The sequence below is a fragment of the Pleurodeles waltl genome, chromosome 8 (assembly GCF_031143425.1).
Source record: "Pleurodeles waltl isolate 20211129_DDA chromosome 8, aPleWal1.hap1.20221129, whole genome shotgun sequence".
NCBI classification, from domain to species: Eukaryota; Metazoa; Chordata; class Amphibia; order Caudata; family Salamandridae; genus Pleurodeles; species Pleurodeles waltl.
The window spans coordinates 1,131,074,173-1,131,097,633 of record NC_090447.1 but is presented as its reverse complement, the minus strand read 5'-3'; the positions used below and the strand labels follow the sequence as shown (position 1 = coordinate 1,131,097,633).

Here is a 23,461-nt window from a genome sequence, read left to right as displayed (position 1 = left end):
AGAGAACTGGAAATTCAGGTCGGGGCGAGTGCGCGCAGCCTGCCCGGCAAGGGCTGGGGCTGTTCAGACTTCTGACAGGCTGGCAGAGAGCGCAGGGCGGACCTGCCGGCGCTGGGTGGACGGCTGCCGGCTGTAGCGCCATCACGGTGCAGGTAAGCTCGTTGTTGGAGTCTGAGGCCTAGGCGCGCCGGCGTCCCGTGCTCTCGCGAGGGGTCACCGGAGAGACCGGGCAGGTGTCATGACCACAGGTGGGCGGTTTGAGTGATGGAGCTTGTCACTGTGCCTGCACCGTTCGGCTGTACACCTTGCAGCCCTGCTGTGGTTAGTGGCACGGAGACCGACCCCGGGGGACGCACCAAGGGGCTCCTGCAAGAATCTATGCTGCCTCTGCTGAGAGGCTGCGGCTGGCCGTCTAAAGCCCGGTACAAAGTGCACGCAGAGGCCTTTGCTCACGCGAGGGCCACTTTAACGGGGACAGAATGAGGCGAGTTCAGAGCAGACAGGGCCTGACGGGAGGCAGGTACCGGCTCCCGCAGGCCGCACCTGTCTCGTAAATGCATCCTACATAATCGCTGAGCTCTGGGGGTTAGAGAGCACAGACAAAGGAGTGTGTTAGCAACAGCACAAACTGCCACCTGCTTCTTCAGAGTCACGCCTCGCGCTTTTCATTTTCAGATGAGCATGTTTTTGCCCTCTACTTGGTGTAAACACAACTTAAATAGATATATTTCATAAGCAGCGGTGTAGCTCACGACAGCATCTTTCTGAGAATCGTAACAGCAGAGCTCGCGTGCACTGTTTGCAGAAACGTAAAGTGGAAATTACGTTGATTTAGCGAGTTTTAAATGCATCTATATAGAGCTTCTTGTATTGACGTTTTTGTGTCTAGTACGCAGTTCTCATTGACATTAGTTTTTCAGGATTTAACATACTTTTTTCCATTAATGGGGGTATTGAAGTAGTTGCATAGTAGCGAGATGTAGCTGCAGTTTTGTATTTGCTGGACTTTTATTGATATTATAACAAGCCCATATCATGTTAGTTCTCTCTTAAATGTAAAATCACACAGGACTGTGCCTCAGAAAGCTATTGTTTTACAGCTGTGCTAACAGAAACACTAGAACACCCCACCCTTCTCCATTTCATGTTCCACCTCCCATTCCCATTACTACTACCAGGTAAGTGGGAACTGCAGAGTTTCTTTCTGTGTAAGCGGAGGGAATCCCAAATTCCCCATCGACTTAATTCTGCTTACAGCCTCCTCCATTGGGACATTTGTCACTTTCCACTGTTGCTCATCTTCGGTGAGCACTCTGAGCTAAAGTTACCAGGTGGCAGCATATTATCAGTAACTTCATATTTCATTGCCGTTAACCATTTACAAGGCATTGACGTTTGGAACGTTAGTGCCTTAGTCCCATTGGAGGTAGACTGGGAACACAACTCCCAGAATGCTTTGTGATTTTAAGTAAATGGCCATGAGTGGTAAACAGTGTGCTTTAAGCCTTCAGCCGGTTAGCATGGGGATGAGTAAATAGTGAGTGGATGGATGAATCAATAACATTTCCAAGGTGCTTATGGAGACCTCTTCTCTGACCTTTCCGCCCTCTCAGTTTTGCTCATGGGCCTTCCTTGCACTTTGTTGAATTCACCTCTCTTCCCTGTGTAAGAGTGGAGATGAGACTTCCCTAGGGACATCATTAGCCAGTAGCAGGCGAAATTGGGCGAACCGTGCAAGCCTCACTTCTTGCAGGCAATTTGCAAAGGAAGAGCCGAGGCTGTGAGTCAGGTTTCTTTATGCCATAGAACAGTGGTTCCCAAGCTGGGGGACCTCAAAGCCTCCTCAGGGGGCCAGCGACTGCTTAGAAAATCAAATAATATTAACAGAGTTATAAAGTGTATACACACAAAGTGGCTAAATGTACAACTGAAATTTTTAAAGTGTACTGTAAAGGTCAAGAAATTTGAGGCTGAACTTTAAACTAGTATCCTCAGATTGATTTATCTCAGCAGTGCTGGTGCATCAAACACAAAGGTATGGACAATGTGTGGCTTCAATTGAATTTAGAAAAACTCCCAGTTACCAGTTAAAATTAAATTGTATATATTTTTTTATTTATATTTGTTTACAAATTAAATAAAATGCGTTGTCGTGTGTGTATGTTTGATGAATGCTTCCTTCTGTTTTCTTTGTGTATTGTTTTGAATTTCAGATCATCAACAATGTTTAGGCCGTGGTCCCCGGCTTCCAGTAGTGACTCAGTGGGATGTCCCCACATTTCAGTAATGATTCAGTGGGGATCCCCGGGTTTCAGTAATGTTAAAGTGATGGTCTCCAGAAGTCAAAAGGTTGGGAACCACTACCGTAGAACATCGGTAATCTGTGGAATTGAAGCAGTTAGTCTAAAACAGGAATTGCTTTAAAGTAAAACATTTTTAAAATATGACATGCATGGTTTCATCATGTCCCCAGAAGCACAGATCTAAATATCTAAATTCTAGGCCTCATTTTAGTGCTGCTCTCCTTTCACCTTCCATCTCCATTAAGGTCAAAGAACAAACTCAGCATTATTTGGCATACAAGGCCCTCAATAACGTTTCATCCAGCTAGTAGCAAAAGGCCCTTCCTAAGTTCTTCTACATTGTACCCTTAGTTGTACAGAGGTATGTTTACTGTGCATTCCCCTTGCAAAATCAGTTCAGGGTAGATCACTGCTTCTTTCTTGCAGGTGCAGACTGGAATAACCTGCCCAGTGCGCTTAGAGGTGGCCCATCCTCGAAGTTGTTAAGAAAAACTCAAGGACCTGCTTGTTTTGTTGATGGCTCCTTATCGTTTGAGAATTTTCTTTCACCCACAAGTAGGCCTTTGTTATTCTAAGGGTTTCCCTATTCAGGAGATTCTTCTGTGTGCTGATGCCTGATGATAAGGATTTTACAGTAACCAGCTCTAGTTAGCTGGTTACAGTCTATGATGTCAACCTCATTTGCTTTTAGAACTCCTTCTGCTCCACAGTTTGTATCGGTCCATACAAATGAGTATGGGTGTGGTGTTATTATTGACTCTAGCATTTGACTTCCAAAATGTCCAAACAATGTAAGGGCATGCTACATTTGGGGGCAGGGGAGTGAGGTGTGGGGGTATTGCACTGCTGGTGTTGCCTGAGGCGTACCTTTTCTTCTCTGAGCAGTTCCACATGCCATTGCTTTCACTCTTGCTGTCACATCAGCTATCAGAAGTTCCCCAAAGTCGCTTCCTGTCTATTCTTTGGGACAGGAGATGATGACGATGATCAGGTGGCACTCATACTGTGCCACATAATCCGAAGAAGTGATAAGTGCAGAGCAGAAGACTTTCAGAAAGGGAGTTCTTGGGTAGTAAAGCCAGACTGGTGACAGAAAGGCCTACATTTAAGTTCTTCATAAAACACATAGGAGCATTTGAAGGATGAACGGCAGGGGGAAGGGTGCTCCAAATGTTGGCTGCCAGCACCAGAAAGCTCTGTCATCTAAACCAGTCTTCCAAATCTTGTTCCTGCCTCAACTTGGAATCTTTTAGCCTGGCATTTTGAAAAATCGCGTATCTGTCTATAGAAGGAGGCATGGACGATACACATTGACTTGAAAGAAGCAACTTCTTAATGGGTTACAGCTGACACCCATCCGGTCAGTGTGTTATGGTGTCTTTTTTGATCAAAATACGCAAACTATGCACTGCTTCTTTTATAGGTAGTTTTTCTGGGTTCTGAGATCTTAATTTCTAGCATCAAACCTGAAATAGATAACTGTTGATCATTGACAACTTACGTGGGAAAGCCAAGAATGAAATATTACCCTAATAGTTGATGGAGTTGACAGAAATATGCGCCTACAAACCACTCTCTTTGGGGAGTAAGGGAAAATATACTAAAAATCACACTGGACTAAAATGTACTAAAAATCACAAGGTGTTTACCTCCATGGGTCCATAGGTGTGTAGTTTGAACGCTGTGCTTGTGGCTGCTGCTAAAACCTACAAACGTTATTTCCTGACTTTTTAAAATGGTTATTACATATCCAATAGTTGTTATCCTGTAAGCCGCAGAACAGCTGCAGGTCGTCTGTCTTTGCCCACACCCTACCTAAGCATGATTTGGGGTTCGACTGGTAAGCAACTATTTAATGTTTTTGGGTAACTGGCCAGGAGATCACGGGGTGGGGTAAAACGTAGCTATCAAAGAACAGCTCTGCGAGGAACACTGCAGTATAAGGGCTTGGAAGAGAAGGAGAATCCCAACCAATTCGTACCAAAGAAACTATGTAAATTAGGTCATTACCCTTTCTTTGCACACAATGTGCTATGTCGGCCCCTTCTTTTGATTCTAAACCAATAAACGACTGCGACCAGCCCTCTTTACAGTCCAATGATATGCTCTGTAAAGTTAGAACACGGTTTGTGGTTCTTGACCATATTATGTACAGGGCACACTGCCGAGGTCTGTGTCACGATGAACCTTTATATGGGTATAGAGAGATTTCTGGGGAGCCCCAGGGACCCATGTTTTCCATCCTTTCAAGTGGCGCATTTAGGAAGTGCTCGGACTTTGCACCACCACTTTGAAGCGAACAGTTGCATTTCCACTGACATCTGTAATAGATGCAAAGTGTTCTTTCTTTTGCTAGGACTCATTTAAGCTTGCACTTGTGCTACATGCGCGGAAGCATGATCTCTACTGCACAAAGGGCTGCACAAGAGTCTGCAGACCCTTCTGTAATGCTAAAATGTCCGATAGGCACAGAAAGAGGGTGCACATGCTTTTGGCTCCCCAGGGGACTTTGAGAAATAAGGCCCCAAAGTCAAGTATGGGGTGTGTGATAATCAGCAGCCACAAATTGATCAGGTTGACATACAGAGCTCAGAATTATTTTAGTGTAGAGTGAGTAGCAAACTATCTTGGTTTAGTCTGGGAAGCATTGGGAGTACCAGCTACAACCTCTGGGGCAGATTTAGAAACTAATGAGCCTTCGCATATTTTAGCACACTCGTTGGAATATTGATAGATTAGCCAGCCAGATAGCTTGAAAATATCCATAATTAATGTTCGAGAACTACTTCATAGCCTTCCTCACAACACACAAACCTTGTGTGCCAATGAGCTTAGAAACTGCCGGAGGCAGAGAAGAAGACAAGAGGGAGGAAAGAGGTGACTGTGCTGCCACATTTATATGCTAATAACATTATTGATCTTGGTGCCTGTCAATAATGGTAGTGATTGTTCCCTACCAACCTTATAGGACCTTCACTCTAGCTTTGGGCCATTAGTCAGATGAGGACCAATAACTAGCATTGTTGACCTTCCCGAGTTATAATGCTCATAAATATTGATACTCCAGAGGGTGCTAGGTATGTTTTGCAGATAAGAATGATTGAATATTTTATCTCAGTCTTAATTATGTTGTTAAGCTTCCTTCCCTCTTCTGTTCAGTCATTTGGATTTTCAAAAACACATCTTTAAGAAATCTTGTTTCTCATGTCTTATAAAAACAAAGTTTCCAAAAGATGAAAGCGACTTCATCCCAGGTTCAGATCACCAGTCTTGCTCTCTCAATATGTCTTACCAGGTTTTTCAAATTTGCTGAGTACAGTATTTGTTTGTAGCTAAAACTGCATTTGCCCATTCCCTTTCAAGAGGGCACAGAAGAAATTGCAATGAATGCTTCTTTACTTGGAGTATTAAATGTTCACTCCTTTATTGTTTAATCAAAGAAGCAGCGCAATAGGTTATTTGAGAAGGACTACTTCATGGAGCAAGGCTGTAATCTGGACCACTGCTGCTTAACTAAAGCAGAGTATCTTATATAGTTATTTACTTACTTTTGATGCAAAGGGCTTACTTACCTCTTATCTTCTTATTTGGGAAGTAAAATTACAAATTAGTCACAAGAGGCAGTATACAATGCTATTGAGTGTTCAGTAATTGTTCAAGTTGTGTCATCATGGGAAACACCCAAATGTAATAAGCATATATTCACGCCTTTCATGTAGTTCTACAGGTCTTAGCTCTCTTAACTTTTTATAATATTATGTAAGTGTATTTGTACAGCTCCAGAATCGGAAAATAATGAAGTTACTAGCATGAGGCTACCTGTAGTATTGGCCTCCGGTTCATCTTGTATCAAGAAGTAAGATAAAGCAGCTGTTAGAGGTTAAAGTCATTGTCTTTGCATGGTCTTCTGAAAGTGTCCATACTTGAACTGCCTCAACATTGTTGGTAGTTTAAAAGTTTTTTTTGTGCTTCATCTAAAAATAGCTTTCTCCTCTTGCAGGCTCTCTAATGTATTTCTGCATCTCAACTTTGTGTCTGAAAGATACATGTAGCAGTTATGTTGACCTGGGCGTTTTCAGATTGTGTGATTGTGCCATTTATTAATCTAGACCTCCACCTGCGTATGTTGGGCTGGATTTAGGAGATGCTGACACTAATGTAGTCTTCTTGTGATCAGAGTGGTATGTACTTAAGAACAATTAGTCTTTGCTGATGCACTTTGAACATTACAAACTCGCACTTATTTCCCTGGGAAAACTTAGATGAAGGAAGCAAAAGAAGCCCACTTTTGTGATCTCGGGCAGGAATGACCAGGTGGGGTCTAAGATGGGTACAGTTCAGTGGGCCTATCCGGTCTCTGGATCTGTTTTAAAAGAGGAGTAATTAAAGTTCATCAACGATTCTATTTTTAATTGGGGTATTTTCAAGGGAAGTATTGTGTAAGGAAATGTGTAATAGACAATTATTTGTTACCATATTTTGTGAGCAGTTAGTTACATCTCTGATCCTTTTAGGTTTTCTAGACTAGCTAGCATTTTTTAATGTTTCGAAGCTTGGAAGATGTTATTTAGATTTTATTTTGCTTTTAGTGATTTGTTAATGTGGCGTAGATTAGGAGGGTAAGGACTAGAAACCATTTGTCACCTCAGAGGCTCTACACTTTTCAGCACTATAATGGATAATGGAAATGTTTGTTTATTTAGCCTTAGACAATTTTTGCCCACAATCTCCGGGATCTGGAATTATCAGATGCCAAAGTTGAAATTTTGATCTGTGTAGTGAAGTTTTAAAGTCTTGTACCAAATGACAGGCATGGCTGAACTTCACACCTGCCTTGTTAATATTCAAAATGGCTTAACCAGTGATCTTCAGATGCACCTAACTCTAGTTCTTTTAAGTGTGAAATCATGCAGGTAATTTACTCAAAGTGCAATGCTGGGGCTAACATAGAAATTAAGTAGTGGGGCAGATAGCTCTAATCAATGAAGGATGCCTTGTAGCAGAGATGGAAGGTGCTGTGATGACAACTACAAAGAAAAAAATGTTAAGAAGGAGATTTAGCCACCATTGACCCTTGACTGCCTTGACGACACCAAGGAAGGGTAGCTATGGTTGTGAAAGGAGCAGATGTAGTCAGTGAAATTGGTATAACCGCCGCCCTCTTCATCATCGTCATGCAGGTCCCAGTGGAATGTTTAATTGAGCCACCTTTAGTAGAGATCCTGATTTTGGAAGTGTGAAAGCTAGGGGAACTTTTTTTCTCTTTTTAATTTATACTGATCTGCACATGGACACAATAAAAAAGTTCCAACTCAAAAAACTAGCATACACGGGAGCAAATTCCGATGCGGCTGTCTCAGAGTGCAAATATTGCTTTGGAGTCTAAAACAACAACCCAAAAAGTCTAAATTAACTGAACAGAGAACCAAGTTAGGAAGTTGTGATACTGACCCTGCTTTCTGTGAATAAAAACCATGGCTACAAGGGGTAAGACTTATTAATAGTTTCATATTACACATACCATACTCACTAGTAATTAGAGAGCCTTAGGGGAACAAAACCAGAGAACAGGGGACATAATGTTATAGCAGAGAATGCAAATAACAAAAGGTGAAGCTATGTACATACAATGATTACATTCAAATAAACGTGTCTAATTACTTCTATGCACGTGGCACCGGGTTTCAGAAGTTAGTATAGGATTAAAAATAAAATGAATATATATATATATATGTATGTGTGTATATATATATATAGATAAAATTAGTTTTACCACAACAAATCTAAGATAACAGTCAATTGCAAATATAACGATACGTTGAAGACACGCTACATATCACATTTCTAATAAAAACAGGATATTTAGACTATGGAAGCATTAAATAGGCTTTGAGTAAAATGCTAATAGAGCCAAGCGCGGCATGGCCGTTATTCTTGGTTTGAAGATTGTGCACAGGCGCAGTTCAGAATTTGGTAGTATTTGCTGCCCATGTCCTGCTTTGCCCGACCTCAGCTGTGAAATTGTTTTTAAAAGCATACATCTGGGAGAGTCCGTTAGACACTCAGATTATTCCATAGTGCTGATTCTAACGAGATATGTTATAGAAAACAGAAATTCTCTAAAGAGACCCTGGAGTGCAGAGAAAATACAGTTATCTTTACCCACTCCTGCGTTAGTCACCATCAGTAAACATTCTGTGATGTTGTTTTATATATTTTTTTGCACATTTGTTTATTCGCATTTAAGATACGAATTGCAACCAGTACAAAAGTCTGCGGGAAGGCAGAATAATAATTAACAACAATATAGCAGATTTTTCAAAACAATCTCGCAGATTCAACTAAAGGGGGGTGCGGGGTTGCTCTCACAGTAGACCTTGCTTTATTTGGTACGTTTGCGAACTGAGGCTGTGAAATGTAAAGTGACATGATTCACCGAAAGACCCGTTTAAGGTGCATGATTTAAATTGGTATACAATGTGATTGTGGTTTGTCGTGGTAACTGACAGTATGTTGAAAACCAACAAAAAATACACGAATTTGACATTATGGCCAAAGTACCCTAAATATCAGTTGTTTGTGAGCAGTGTAACTCGTTAAAACAGATTTAACCATTTCAGAATTGGACTCGTTATAACTCGAAGGTGCTCCAGCTTATGTAGTTTAAGTGTATTTTTAGCCCATAATGAGTCCTGCATCAGGAGAACTCTCGCAGAATTCCCTTGCCAGTGACGACAGCTGAGCTATAAATTGTGGTCTGTTACGGCTTTTCTCTTGGAAAGCAGCGTTGCCTTGTTTATCAAACAACAAGAAGCAAAGACCGATTTACAAGGAAGCTCCCCTTGTTTCTGTCCGGGTGGGGACCCCTAGAGCAGCAGAAAAGGCCCCCAGTGCTGTGCATGGCACCTGAGCAGCCAGGCGCGGTCTTGAAAGGCAGCACACGAGCATGACTGACGCAGTGTTGCTTGTTTCCAGCGTTCAAGAACTGGGCGACTTTCCAAAGTTATTGCTTCTTGCAAGAGGTTCTGTAACCACAAAGCACAGAGTTACAGCCCGTGAGAGCTCTTAAGTATTAAGAAAATCGGCGTCCACTGACTGGAAAACTAAATTGAATATTTCTGATAAGAGTGCAAGTAAACCCACATGCACTGTAATTTATTTTTCCTACTGTCGAACTTTCACTACAATTCCTTCTCGCAGTTCACGGCTTCCACACTTTCCGAGGTATTTTCACATCTGTATCTGGTAATGCCCCCAAACTACCTGTTTCACTTCACTTGGTAGACCCTCTTGCATTTCACTTCACCCCGGTTTTCTGTCTTTATACAATACTCACCCAACTTACAGGGGAAGTAGCGTGCACAGCGACAAATATATTGAAAACTGTGTGATATTTCTAAACTATAGACATTAGTTCACAGGATATGAACATGATAGAGAATGCATTTGCAATGCATAAAGAACTAGAGGTGAATTCAGCTCAGATGTAGTCCTAGGGATCTCACCAGAGGTGGTATAGCTGCAGATGTAGTCCTGGGATCTGACCAGAGGTTTGCTCAGCTACAGGTGACCTGATTAGACGTGGGTTCAGCTACAGATGTAGTCCTAAGGATCTGACCAGAAGTGTGTTCAGCTACAGATGTAGCCCTAGGGATCTGATCAGAGGTGGGTACTGCTGCAGATGTAGTCCTAAGGGTCTGAGCAGAGGTGTGTTCAGCTATAGATGATCTGACCAGAGGTGGGTTCAGCTACAGATGCAGTCCTAGGGATCTGACCAGAGGTGGGTTAAGCTATAGATGATCTGACCAGAGGTGGGTTCAGCTACAGATGTAGTCCCGGGGATCTGACCAGAGGTGGGTTCAGCTGCAGATGTAGTCCTATGGATCTGACCAGAGGTGGATTCAACTATAGATCTGACCAGAGGTGGGTTCAGCTACAGATGTAGTCCTAGGGATCTGACCAGAGGTGGGTTCAGCTATAGATGATCTGACCAGAGGTGTGTTCAGCTACAGATGTAGTCCTAGGGATCTGACCAGAGGTTGGTTCAGATATAAATGATCTGACCAGAGGTGGGTTCAGCTACAGATGTAGTCCCGGGGATCTGACCAGAGGTGGGTTCAGCTGCAGATGTAGACCTAGGGATCTGACCAGAGGTGTGTTCAGCTGTAGATGTATTCCCAGGGGTCTGACCAGACGTGTGTTTAGCTACATTTGTAGTCCTCGGGGTCTGGAAAGGTACACAAATTGGTCTGACCAGAGAATACCTTATAAACTCTAACCAGACTTTTATTGCCACATTAATTGAAAATGAAAAGTAAAACAGTTTCACATAAGCGAGCCGATTCACAGCGCCACAGCCACCATGAGCATCAGCGCGGAGAGACAAAGAAAAAAGTTCACTTGCAGTCAAACTTATGGGCAAAAGTGCAATTAGCCATGTAACATGGGCGATGGCCAAGGTGTAACAAAACATCCCCAAGGAGGGACAAACTTAAACTATTTACCAATGTCATCAAAAGATTTTTGAAGGGCAAGCCCACAAGCGAGTGGTAGTGATGGACGTGAGGTGGGCATTGTTAAAAGCCCAGATACATACCAACACGTCGCAAAAGCAGTGCTTGCACGCTGCTATGCCCCCCCCCTAGCCTACCCAGAATAAGTCTAGGGGGCTTCCAATTTGTTTTGTGTAAAACATGAAAATACTAGAAACTTATCCTTAGGGATTCAGACCTGTCAACTCGCATGGTGTCACTGTGTGTCACACTATATTGGCTCTCTCCACCCAGTGTAGAGTTAAAATCACACGATGGCAGGCAAGCGTAGCTGGAAACCACTGAACAGTGTGAATTTTCAGCTCTCTTGGGAGGCTGTAGCAGCGAAGTCCACTAACAGGTGTGAAAACACCCCAATACACCAGCTGTAGCCCCCAGCAACCTTTGTGTTTTTTGTTTTATTAGAGGGGGATTGAGGTTAATGTGGGCACGTGGCAGAAAGACCTCAGCGTAAAGCCTGCCCGCCCATGAAGGGCATGCCCCGTCTCACATGGCAAAAGATATTTTTAAGTTGACAGGTTTGCGGATTGTTGAACTGCCAGGTTCCCCCTGGACTGGAAACACGCATTTTGGGACTGGTTCTGGGGTATCACCCCTCATCAGCCAGGGTAGCCTGAATCCAGTGGGACAGTGAGCAAAGAACCCATGTCTGGGTATACACTGGGCACTTAGGATGACTTTAGCAACACAAAAGGATGATGGACGGAGTGCTGAAACCTTTCAAACACACACCTCCTGTCACAGATCTGAGTTTAGTCCATCGTTCTTTTGCTCGCCATGCCACCCCAGTTTGGTGGCATGACGAGCATATGCAAGTCAGTCTTGACTCTGTTCCCCATGGGAGTTCACTGTGCCGTAAGAGTCAAGGTGCAACTCACTGATAAGGCCAAAGTAGGCCAAAACCGGTCTAGAGTTGCTTGATTGAGAGCCCTCACTGAGTTTCAATTCACTTGATTGTAGATTTGAAAATGAGATAATCTCCATAAGCAGGCACAGTCATCATTCTCAATTACCTCCTTATATATGTTATTTGACCCAGTCAGCAAATCTCACCACTTTGATTTCACTATTGTGAAATTCTTTGAAATACTGGGCTATTCTTTTAGAGGCCTGTGCATGCTTACTCAATTTTTTTAATACGAAGGCTGAGACTGCAATTAAAAAGGGACATGCTGCATACTCCTGACGCTCCACAGTGAGTTCTCTTTTTCCACTCGTTATTTATCTAAAACACTGGCAAATGCTGAAAATTCAGCACCAAGCTTCCTGGCACTGTGGAAGCACATGACATACTTAGATTATTTCCAGAATCTCTAATGGGTTAAAGCTGGACAGGAAAAGGTATTAAAGAGCCAAGCCTTCATTTGCTTCCTGGAGCTGGGGTGCTTTTCTTCGGTTTGCTGTGGAAGGCTACTCTGTGTCACCTTTGAGACCCATTGGCAATACCAGTGTGGTGTACAGCATGTACAAAAAGAGAAAAAAAGGTGAGATGACATTGGCACTGGTAGGTGTCATTTTGTATGCATGCGTATGAGTAATAACATATATGTCCATATGTGTCATTGTAAAAGCACATGTTCGTGACCATGCTAGTGCGCTTCTAGAAAGACACAAGTGCCTCTCACCATTGGTAAACTACTTAAAAAAGAAGTGTAAAGGCCCGTTTTACAGTAACAAAAGACTGCAAGAGTGGGTGTGGGAAGCAAGGGGAAGTGGGTGGGGGGAGCAAAAAGTAGCACACGATGGAGAGCAGTGCAGGGGATGGGGAAAAAGAGCACATACGAGAGAAAACAACAAGGCGCACGAAGGGAAAGAAGAGAAGCACACAGGCAGTGGGAGGGAAGCATATGGTTGAGAGAGAATAGTAAGCAAGCAAAGAATGCACACAAGGGAGATCAGTGGAAAACACATGCAGTCCCTTGGAGTCCATAAGCAAAAAGAAGAAACTAGTTTCCTAGAAATGAGCAGTTAAGTTGTAATGCACAGTTTGAGATAAATGCCAATTGGTGCTGTCACACATTCATTTATTCATGCATTCCTTTTTTTTTTTTTAGTTCAGCTATGATCCAAATATATATATATATAGGGCTTTCAATCAGCCCTCTTCATCCACTGGTCTGTTTCCTCATTAAACATTTTCTTCTCCCCACTACAGTATGGGGCGATAGGGCAGTCCACTTCATCCTTTTGATAACTTCAGTATGAGTCATGTCATTCTGCTCTTTCTCTAGGAGCACGTCCTCATATAAAGTAGTTCTGTTCATTGTCAGGGACTTGTACAATTGTTTTGTAAGATCAAAAAGTATTTTTGGTTCAAGCATGTATGTATGTGTGGGTGTATGTATATGTGTGTATATATATATATATATATATATATATATATTCACTGAAAAAAATAAAGTTTTCAGGGACATTATAGTTTACATTTTAGATGTACATAACCACAGAAATTCACAGTTATAGTTAGAGTTACCTCAAGTAACTATACTTCACGCCCTAAGGTAACTGGCGCCCCTGCCATGCACAATTTTTTCGTAAAATTTGTGGAGTAATTAGCAGTGCATGGCAAGGGTGTGAGTTATAGTTACATTAGGGCACGAGTTATAGAGGAGGTTGCCCGCAAGATCTGGACTGTAGCCAGACCCTGCGGCCAACACCCCCTAACCACACCCTACCCCAATGCTGTGCAAGGGCCTTGGGTGTGCATGGCGGGAGTTGGCCGTGGCCTCTCTGGGTATGAGAACAGGTGTGAGAGCGTGTATCTAGGGGTGAGAGTGGCTGTCAGATTGTCTGTTTGGGTGTGAGAATGCGTACATCAGTGTTTTAGTGGGTGTGTCAGTGTGTGCGTGGGTCTGTGAATGGGTGCATGAAAGTGTCAGAGGGTCTGTGAGTGGGTGCGTTCGTGTCTAAGTGGGTCTGTGAGTGGGTGCTCTGTGAGTGGGTGCATGAGTGTCTGAGTGGGTGTATGAGTGGTAGAAATTGAAAGAGACAGAAAGAGTGAAAGAAAGTGAGAGGGAAAGAGTCTTTTTAGGTTTTGATGTCTGATATACTTAGAATGAGATAGTTGTGTTACATTTAAAACAAAAAATGTAATTGTTATTTAAAAAAAATATACAATAATTTGTTTTTTATTAAAAAAGAATTTTAAAAAAGTGGTAAATGACCTTCACACTGAGCTTTGATTTTTCTTTTTTTTTTTTTAGCCTTTTATGGGCTATCAGGGACCGCGAGGTATCCCTCAGGGGCTCCCCTGATATCCCTATATGTTTGTTTATTCCTTTAGTTTTTTAGTTTATTCTTTTTTTAATACAAAGCCCTTTATAGGCTATCTGGCACTGCAGGGGAAGCCTTAAGGCTTCCCTTGCAGTGTTATTGCTTCAGCAAGCACAGAGCTGCTTTGACAGAACCTCCATGCTTGCTGAAACATTTCATCTCTGTCCCCTGCTCACATGCAGGGGACAGAAATGAAAGCTTTGGATTTTGACAGCGGGACCTGCTTAAGAGGCCCGCTGTCAAAACCCGAAGTCTTTGCTGTGGCTTGGCTGCAGCTTCAGAGCTGCAGAAAAGCCACAGCAAACAGCTATGTCCTGGGGTGGCCACCCTGGGACATAGCAGGAGCTGGCCCTGAGGGGTGGCGGTCCCCGGAGCCACTAGTGGCTCCTCGAGGGGGGCTGCGTGCCCCCCTCCAACGTTGGCATAGCCCTTGGTAGGAGGTGGTCCCCGGGGCTAATGGAGGTCCAAAATGGAACCCCTTTTCCTTTTTTTAAAAAAAATATTTGCCCTGGGGGTGTGGTGGTCCCTTGGGTGGGCGCAAATAAATTACATTTTGTCTCGGGAGGTGGTCCCCGGGGCAGCCACAGGCCCCCTGCATATTATTTCTTAAATGCACCTGGGAAGTGGTGGTCTTCAGGGTAGCGGGAGGGGCCAGAAGTCCCCCTCGCATTTCTAAATAAATGCTCCCTGGTCTTGGCCCACCCGGGGGGTTTGTGATAATGCTGAGCGGGAGACCACGCTTCGTTTTTTTCTTTTTGGTTTTACGACGGATCCGTTGATCAGATGGGAAAATCCCCCCCAAAGATGCTTTTTAGCCGTGGGAGGGTCCATTTGGAACCCCACCACCAGAGCTATGGGGTCAGGGAGTTCGTACCCTGGCCCCTTTGGTGTATATATATATATATATATATATTATTTTTTTTCTCTGGCTTGGCTTCTGAGGGGCCTCACTGCAGGAGACAAGCACTTGGAGAAATAGAGGAAGAATTGCCAAAGGTATCTCACTATAAAATTATAATAGAAATTGCTTAGCTTACACGTGTTGCTGCTCTGTTCTGAAACGCAGCAGAGGGAGGCTTATCTGTAGCCCTCAAAATAATGTGTTTTTACATTATTACTCCCCAAAATGGCTCTAGCTCCACAACTTGTCACTGGGAAATAGAAATGACCTCTACTAGGCTGCTCTCTAAGCCTGTCACATTCTGGTTTAAGTGAGAGAGAAGGTGCTTTAATTTGTTTTAAATATGTGATGCAAAAACTCTTGGACTTGGCACATGTTGTTTTTATTTGGAAGATATTTTCGTATTATTTGTAAATCAGATGGTACATCTGACATAATGGAGAAGGAATTTGTAGAAACTCTGACAAACGCTTGGATATGGCATATTCTTAATATCTCTAGGGATAGATGGAATCCTAATAGGAAGCAGATGCATTCTCTGGGCACTAAGTTTCGGTCTTTGTTTTAGGAAGTTATGTTGTCGTGTAACTTGACCAAACAAATTGTTTTACACTACACTGGGGCAGGGATTTGACTGGGGGCACTCTTTTCATAGGCAGAAGTGTATTTAATTTCTTTCAAACTGTTTTAAGAAAATAATTTCGAGGGGATGCTGAATTAATGCAACCAGTATGACATGTACACATGGAGTGATTGCTAATGCTGAAACAAAAGGCAACAAAGGGCATTCATGGTCCATAAAAGCGGTGGCACCTGCCTGGTGAACGTTTAAATACAGCTACAAGATCATACAGTTTGGCTAGTGAAGGTCGCCTACTTTCCATCAGACTATCTGATACTTGTAAATTGTGCACCCAGGTTAAATCTGCTGTATTCGCCTCATGTGTACAGTGCTAAGCCCTCAATGCAGATTGTCCCAGTGTTTTCACCTCCATTGGCGCTGGCATAAACGGGGTCCTCACTCTTACCTCTTCATTTCTTTAGAAGAAAGTGCTTTATTAGGGAGCCAAGAGTTCTTTACTGTGTGCCAGCATTTTGTTGATGTCACTGAAAGTAGACCATTACGGCACACCGAATTTCAGATTGCTTCCCTAAAAATAGTTGCTGTATTATTTCATTGTACATTTTCTGGAGTGCTTGTATGATACAAGCTCCTTCTTGGGAATGTAATCTCTACTTTTAACCCTTACTTTCTTGAGAACCCATCATGGCTTAGCCGCTTGTCATAACCGTAAGTAGTTGGAATATTGTCCTAAAGAGCTGATCTCTCATTTGAGGAAATGTTTTCCCCTCATTCCTGATTTTCTAGTTTTGATGCCTTGATAAGTATGTAATTGATGGTGTTGGAGTGGGGATCTCAGTTAAATTTTGGTTTTTGAGGTACAGCTTACCGACTCATCAAGGAGAGATCCCAGCATCTTAGTCAAATAGATCTTTGTCATTAGATGAGATTACCCAGGAGCTGTACATCATCTAAGTAATCACATGATTTCAATTTTCATTCCTTACCCAGGAGCTGTACATCATCTAAGTAATCACATGATTTCAATTTTCATTCCTCAGTCAATAATGAGAGTTGGTGTGAGTTTTTAAGCTTTATTGGTCAGTTTTTCTTTTAGTGCATCTTTCTTGAAATCAGCATATGCTATTGTCAGTATAAATCAAAATAAGCAATCAGTAAATCAGAATAAGTGCATTATGTGCATTCCATAAAGGAAAGAATCCATATTCTAAGATTTAGGATGGTTTTGAGTAGGATGAGAAAACGGTGTCAGTCAGAACCCATAAAGAGCTACAAATAGACAGGTCAAAGCATAAAGCTTCAGAGTCGAATATCAGTTATCAGTCAAAGCAGATTTTCCCACAATGAGAGGTTAAAAAAACTCAGAGTCTCAGGACAGTGTAGATTTGGGCAAATGGCTGCAAGGAAAGAAATTAGGTAACCTTCTCTAGGAACACACATTTATATAGACATCATAATCCGAGCCTTTGCAGCTTGTTTCTTCTTCTTTCTCCAGTCAGCCAATCAGTTTCAGTGTATTCATGGGAACAGGAACACTCTTTCTCACCAGGAGAACATTAGTGCACAGACAGCAATTTTTAAGTGAATCATTTTAATCAACTACTTTGTGTAAATCCAAGAGGTTCTCATCCTATAATTTCCTTAAGAAACTCTAGTTTCATGTTTGAGCTTCTACATTACTTCACTATAACACATTCTACTTATCCATTTGCTCTACCGGGGTCTGTGTATAATTCGAAACATTTTGCAGAGTTAAACTAAAACTCTTTAGAACAATAATGGCACTCTATGGAAAACATGCCTTTGGGAAGGTCAAAAACAAACTTCTTTTACTTTGTCATCGCTTTCCAAGCATGTCAGCTTGTCAGAAAGTAAACATTTTACATTCCTAACCTAAGTCAGTTTTGCAGAGAATGCTACTTTCCGCTCGTCAAGCCTAGTAAGTGTAAATATGGCAGCTTACTGCATTGCCTTGAATTTAAAAGCAGTACTTTTTTTGTCCAAGGTCTACTTGTTAATTCTGCACACCATTTGGTAGAAATGGAGTTTCTGGTTGGCTAGGGTAGGCACCTCAGCCAGGCAGAACCCACCACTCTAGTCAGGGCGAGTAAGTTACACACCAAAGATAACCTGTGCTTACCCCCTGTAGCTTAGCACAGAGCAGTCCGTCTTACCTCCAGAGGTCATGTGTAAAGGGTTTGCACAATACACACACACCAGTGACACAATAAATACACCACAAAGAAAACTCCACAACAAGATATATAAAAATAATCTGTATTGCATAAACATAGATCAGAACGACATAAGTCAATAATACTTTTCCAAATAGGTGACTGTCTGGCATCATAATGTGTTCAGAGGGTAAACATCATAAAGCTTGATCATTGTGCATACTAGGCAGTCATAAGGAGCTGTACCCCCTGTCCTGGAAGGAAGAAAGTACAACATGCTGAGGCCTTAGTTCGTAATGAGCAGCTGTTACGTTGTCCGGGACAGCGTAATGTATAAACACAAGAGACAATTTCTAGGGCAGTTAGTACCCTAAGACATTGGTAGAACACCCCAAGTATATACAGTGCCCTCAAAACATTATCCACCCAGATGGATGGTGCAGCTCACTGGCACTCCTATTACAGTAACCATGGTAATCTCTAGGGCAATACAGATACATGACTCACAATGAGCCGGGAGCCCGGCTTCCCTATTTAGTGGATTACGATACTTCAGGTGGAGGGTACAATCTCCAGTAGCAGCCTGGTGTTGCACCCTCAGAGAAGGAACAGGGCCCCAGATCCAGCACCAAGTGAGGGGGACCGGGGGGTGGTTGTTACATGCTCGTTCCCTGTGATGCACGAGGTTAGTTGCTCAGGGCAGGAAGAGGAGGCCCTTTGTCCAGGTCGCACTGAGTTCTCCTTTGCTGTGGTGGAGAGTTTGGCGATCTGAAGCTGCAATGGGTCCTTGGAAGCAAGGACAGGAGGCGGGGTGTTATGGCGCAGAGGCTTCTGGTGCCGGTAGGCTGGAAGAACAGGCCCCAGCAAGCCTCCATCGGCCCGGAGTCCTCAATCCATGTTGGGGAACAGTTTCATCTAGGTGGAGCCGTGGTCGTTCCCGCTGGCTCTTCCGTGCTGTGGTGAATCCAAGAGGTGTGCTGAGCAGCAAGGCAGCCTGCAGGCCCGGAGAGCATCAAGGTGCTCAGCGCACACTGGGGGTAAGGAAAACCATGAAGCGCTTTGCCCTGCGCTAAGACCATCCTGATGCAAGCGCTCTTCACGCACTGAATTAAACCAACCTCAGCAGCAGGACTCCCTGTGAGAGACACTAGGAGGGGGCACAACTGGTGCAGGGGGTCCAGCTCACATAAACCAGGGATTGTAGTAGCGGTCCCTCATGGCAGTCCATGGAGTGCAGCCAAGGTCAGTAGGAGAAGTGGCAGCAGGGCAACATACAGTAAAGCAATCCAGATGAGTTCTTTGGGCCACCCACCCGATATCAGGCAGCAGGGCAACAAAAGAAGAGCAGCCCGAATGAGTCCTTTTGTGCAGTACAGCAGTCCCTCTGGCAGAGGTTCGGTCCCCGTTCCAAAAGTGTTTTCCCAATCAGAGGGTAAGCCCATTCTACTTATACTCAAAAGTGCCTTTGTTCAGGGGTGTAACTTCAAAGGAGTCCTTTAAAGTTGAGCACAACACCCTGTCAACCCAGCCCTGTCTCCAGACATCAGTAGGGGGTGTGAGGCAGGACACAGCCTAGCCACATGTAAGGTGTGAACAACCTTTCCTCTCCCCAGCCCAGTAAGCCTGTCAGTATGCAGATGCCTCTTCTGTCACACCCAGCCCCTCCTGTGTGATGGCTGTACAGAAAGTATGCACCAAGTGGAGCCATCACCCTACCTCAGACGTGGATTGAAGTCAGGCTGCAAAAGCACTAGACATATACGCACAGAGAAATGCCCACTTTCTAAAAGTGGCTTTTCTACAATGGTAATAAAAAATCCACCTACACCAATAAGCGAGATTTCTCACTCATTCCAAACATACTTAATAGCCCACGATATTCCTCATAGATCAGAAGATACTACTTAAACAGAAATCAGGGCATTTCCAATGCAGTCCTGTGATAGGAGCAGCACTCACATTAGTTAGAAAACTAAATATGCTGTTTGTCACTACTGGGACATGTAGCACATAAAGACATATGTCCTACCTTTTACATACACAGCACCCTGCCCATAGAGCTATCTAGGACCTACCTTAGGGGTGCCTCAGGTGTAGCAAAAAGGGAGTTTAGGCCTTGGCAAGTAGCTTGACTTGCCAAGTCAATGTGGCAGAAAACGGCATGCAGGCCCTTCAGTGGCAGGCCTGAGACAGGCTTGAAAGGCTACTTCTGTGAGTGGTGCAGTCTGCACTGTAGGCCCATTAGTAGCATTTGATTTGCAGATCCTGGGTATATGTTATCCCACTTTACAAGGGACTTGCAGGTAAATTAATTAAGCCAAACAGGTGTAAGCCAATTATTGTGTGTCTTGGTTCTCTTGACCACTTTCCTGGGTAAAGACAGGTATTCTGTAGTAGCTGAGACACCAGGTTGTCACATATGTCTTTACATGGAGGAAGGCACTATGAGATTTGGTGACCGATATACAGCGAAGCATGCTTGCTGTAATAACAACTATTGTTTTATTGGTAATATTAGTGTTGTTGATCGTATTATCATAGCATTTGTGTATTGCAAAGTTTTTTTGTTTTTGGGGGGATTAGCAGCATAATTCAGGTTTCTGTTAATTGTTGATTCTCACTGCATAAATTTACAGAGGTGTATGCTCCCTTTATTAATCAGCATTTAATCCTGATTACAAGTGGCCTGTTCTAGTCCTCGGGATATCCCCTATCAGAATTAGCGTTACTTGGGGGTGGGCCATTATTTCAATGGGCAGCAAATAATAGATTAAATGGTTTTGGGGATCTGACTGACCATGCCGAATCTTGCATGTTTTCCCTGACATTCCACCTGAAGACTGCACCTTCTTGAATATCCTGGTGGCATGCCACTAACCAGCAGTGTTCAGACTTAACGTCTAATGCTATTGGGCAAAGTCACTTCTGTGACGGGGTCCTTCAGAATTAATGGGAAACCCACAATCAGGTCCTTTTTGGGAGGTGAAACGGTGGGTAAAGTCGAAAGAGCTCAAACTCTACATATTCCTCTAAAAAATGTCCCTCTATGTAGAAAGTTCTCTCCTTTAATAGGGCAACATTTTAGAGATGAATGAAGAGTTGATGCACTTGAAGAGGTGGGAAATGCAATTATGAACCATTAATACTGTGAAGCAATTCAGAATTTTGTTTTCCTGTTCAAAGAGCTAAGGGCACAACAGGCACAGTAGATCGCAGTTTTTCTTGACTCTTCAATACCTGCTTTTGGGATACACGGCAGACATAGCACTGGGTGAATGACACTTAGAAGAGCAAAGATGATCTACTAGTGGATGCTTGGGTTCTTCAGCACATTCCCTTGGGATGCAAGGCAAATGTAACACTTTGTAAAGACTGCTCTGCAGGGCACCCTTTGTACAGCTTAGGGTACACATTAAAGTGCCTAACTGAAGATAATGAGAATCTGAATTTTAAGAATGATTATGACCTGTACTTAATTCAGCAGATAGTGGAAGCAAGGGGCATTCACAGGACCAAGGGTTTAGGAATAGTTGCCTGTGATCTGTGGCACCCAAATGATGAGGTTCTGTGGCTGCTGCGTTTTCTGCATAATTATAGGGTAACTGCTTGCCACAGAGTCCACCATCTGCTTCATAATTGGTTGATTTCAACCAGAAACGTTCCAAGCTGCAATGGATACAAAGTCACTTAAAACACCCCACAGTGGCAGGTCCTTACCACATAATGTGAGTGGTCCTACCTGTGCTTTATTTTCTGCCTGTTCAGAAGTGGAAAATTATGCCTTCTTAATGTGAATATAAACAAAATAGAAGTAATTCCCAAATATATGGCTGCCAAGTGACCCAAACCTCAATGCTCTGACAACTTCGCCACAATTGCATCCTCGCTTTTCTATTTGGATCAGTGTATTCATGGCTGGAAATATAGAATGTGACACCAGACAGGCCTGCATCCAGTCTGTTCATTTCCCTTCTAACTACTTTAATGCTTCTAAATATTTCCAGAATATTACAGTATACATTCCTAACATATTTCTGTGAATACGGTGCTTTCGCTGTGACCTGCAGTATGTTTGCAGTCTACCGAGCGATCAAGTTTGCAAAGCTCTCACTGACGCTTGGGTGTGGTGGGCATCGAGCAAACATTGCAAAAGATAGATAATAAGTTCTGCCTTAGCCTGGTGGCCGGACTGTCTGCTGTAAATGCCCAGCTCCATACTGGATGTCAGAAGGTGAGCACCACAGGAGAGACACAGTAAGATTGTCTGCCGTTCGTACCATTCACACCTAGTCAGCTCAGTGCAGTCTTATGTTCACAAACCAGCCCAGAGATTCCAAGAGACAGTGTGCAGTAAAGAGTGGAGGTGCTGCCAGGAATGTTGCATCACTGAAGACCTAGGATGTGAAAAATCCAAGCACCACAAGAAGAGCAAGTATAGCAAATGAGCCACTCCAATGTATCAGGAAAGTGCCAGTGGTGTTTCATGGAGCCGCTGGTGAATGTTGGAATTCACTGTCACACAGTGCTTAATTTGTGCTTGTTGTTTCCGGTGCTGAGCACCAGCACTTATTTTTGAGGGCCAGGGCATATTCTTCTGCCTCAAGCATTTGCTGCGAGCAAAAGACACATATGGGAAAGACGGAGGAAGGGAAAAACGAAAAAGCGTCACAAAGGGAGAAAGTAGAAAGCTGCTGGAGTGAGCTGACCGGGCAGGGAGTGGCTTTATATGGATTGAAGAGGCCCGAGATGGCTTCAGGAGTACACCGCCTCAGTATTCCGTGTTCCCACATTTAATTGCAGCAGCCGCGGGTTTAAGAGGAGGACTTTGAGCACCGGCACGTTTTTATTTACAAATTAAGCACTGCTGTCACAAATATATTACTGAAGCATGATTCAGTAGCACACAGTCATAAACAGTGCATTTCCCATTGAAATGGGCAGACAATTATTTCTGGCATGCAGTATTTCTGATAAAACCGTTTGGCATACAAATAATGCAACAAATATTTAACACGTGCGCACTCCCAAGTAAATGTTCTTGATTTATTGTGATTCTATAAAACTCTTTCCATTACACTTCAGAATTAAATAAAAATGTGCTTCATTTGTGCTTTCCCAGCTGCTATGTTTGGAACTATTTGTACAGTTCATTTACAGGTATTTAAATGTTGTGTTAGAAAAAAGTGACAATCATACACTTTTCCTTTGATGCTCCATGTACATCAGCAAGACTGTAAGATAGTCCACTTTACAAAATCCTCTAACTCTACAGTCAGAGAAAGAAAAGTAAACACCTATCTCCAGGGTAAAAGAATAAGTTGCAATTTGTCAGAAGACATATCGTAACATTTGATCTCAGTTTTTGAATGTAAAGCAAATGTGACAAGATGAAAACAAAATGTAATTGCATCTTTATTGCTCATTCACCCTCCAAAATACTGCATGGATATTTTAGGGGTGCTGCAGCCTCCTCATTTTCAGCTCCTACGCCAAGTACAATTAGAGTGGGATGAACAAAGAAGTACATCTTGAGTAACACACTGGGGCATTATTGTTTGTGAAGAAGGTACCCTTTACTAATGTGAACATTTCAGATATGTTTTATGTTTGCGACTTGCACATGCAAGTCTTTTGGGAAGTGTTGTGGTGACTTATGCTGCATCACACTGAGGGTT

The 23,461-nt window shown here is 43.1% G+C and overlaps 1 protein-coding gene across 7 annotated transcripts in view; it reads left to right on the top strand.

The window, feature by feature from the left end:
- Positions 1-23,461, top strand: part of ELF1 (E74 like ETS transcription factor 1) — a 560,099-nt gene that overhangs the window by 258,427 nt on the left and 278,211 nt on the right. Inside the window, exon 1 of one of the 7 annotated variants that reach the window (XM_069205323.1) lies at positions 14-152. The exons of 5 other annotated variants lie outside the window; for them this stretch is intronic. The gene's annotated coding sequence lies outside the window, so the exon portion shown is untranslated. One more of the 7 variants, XM_069205325.1, reaches the window with a different exon arrangement.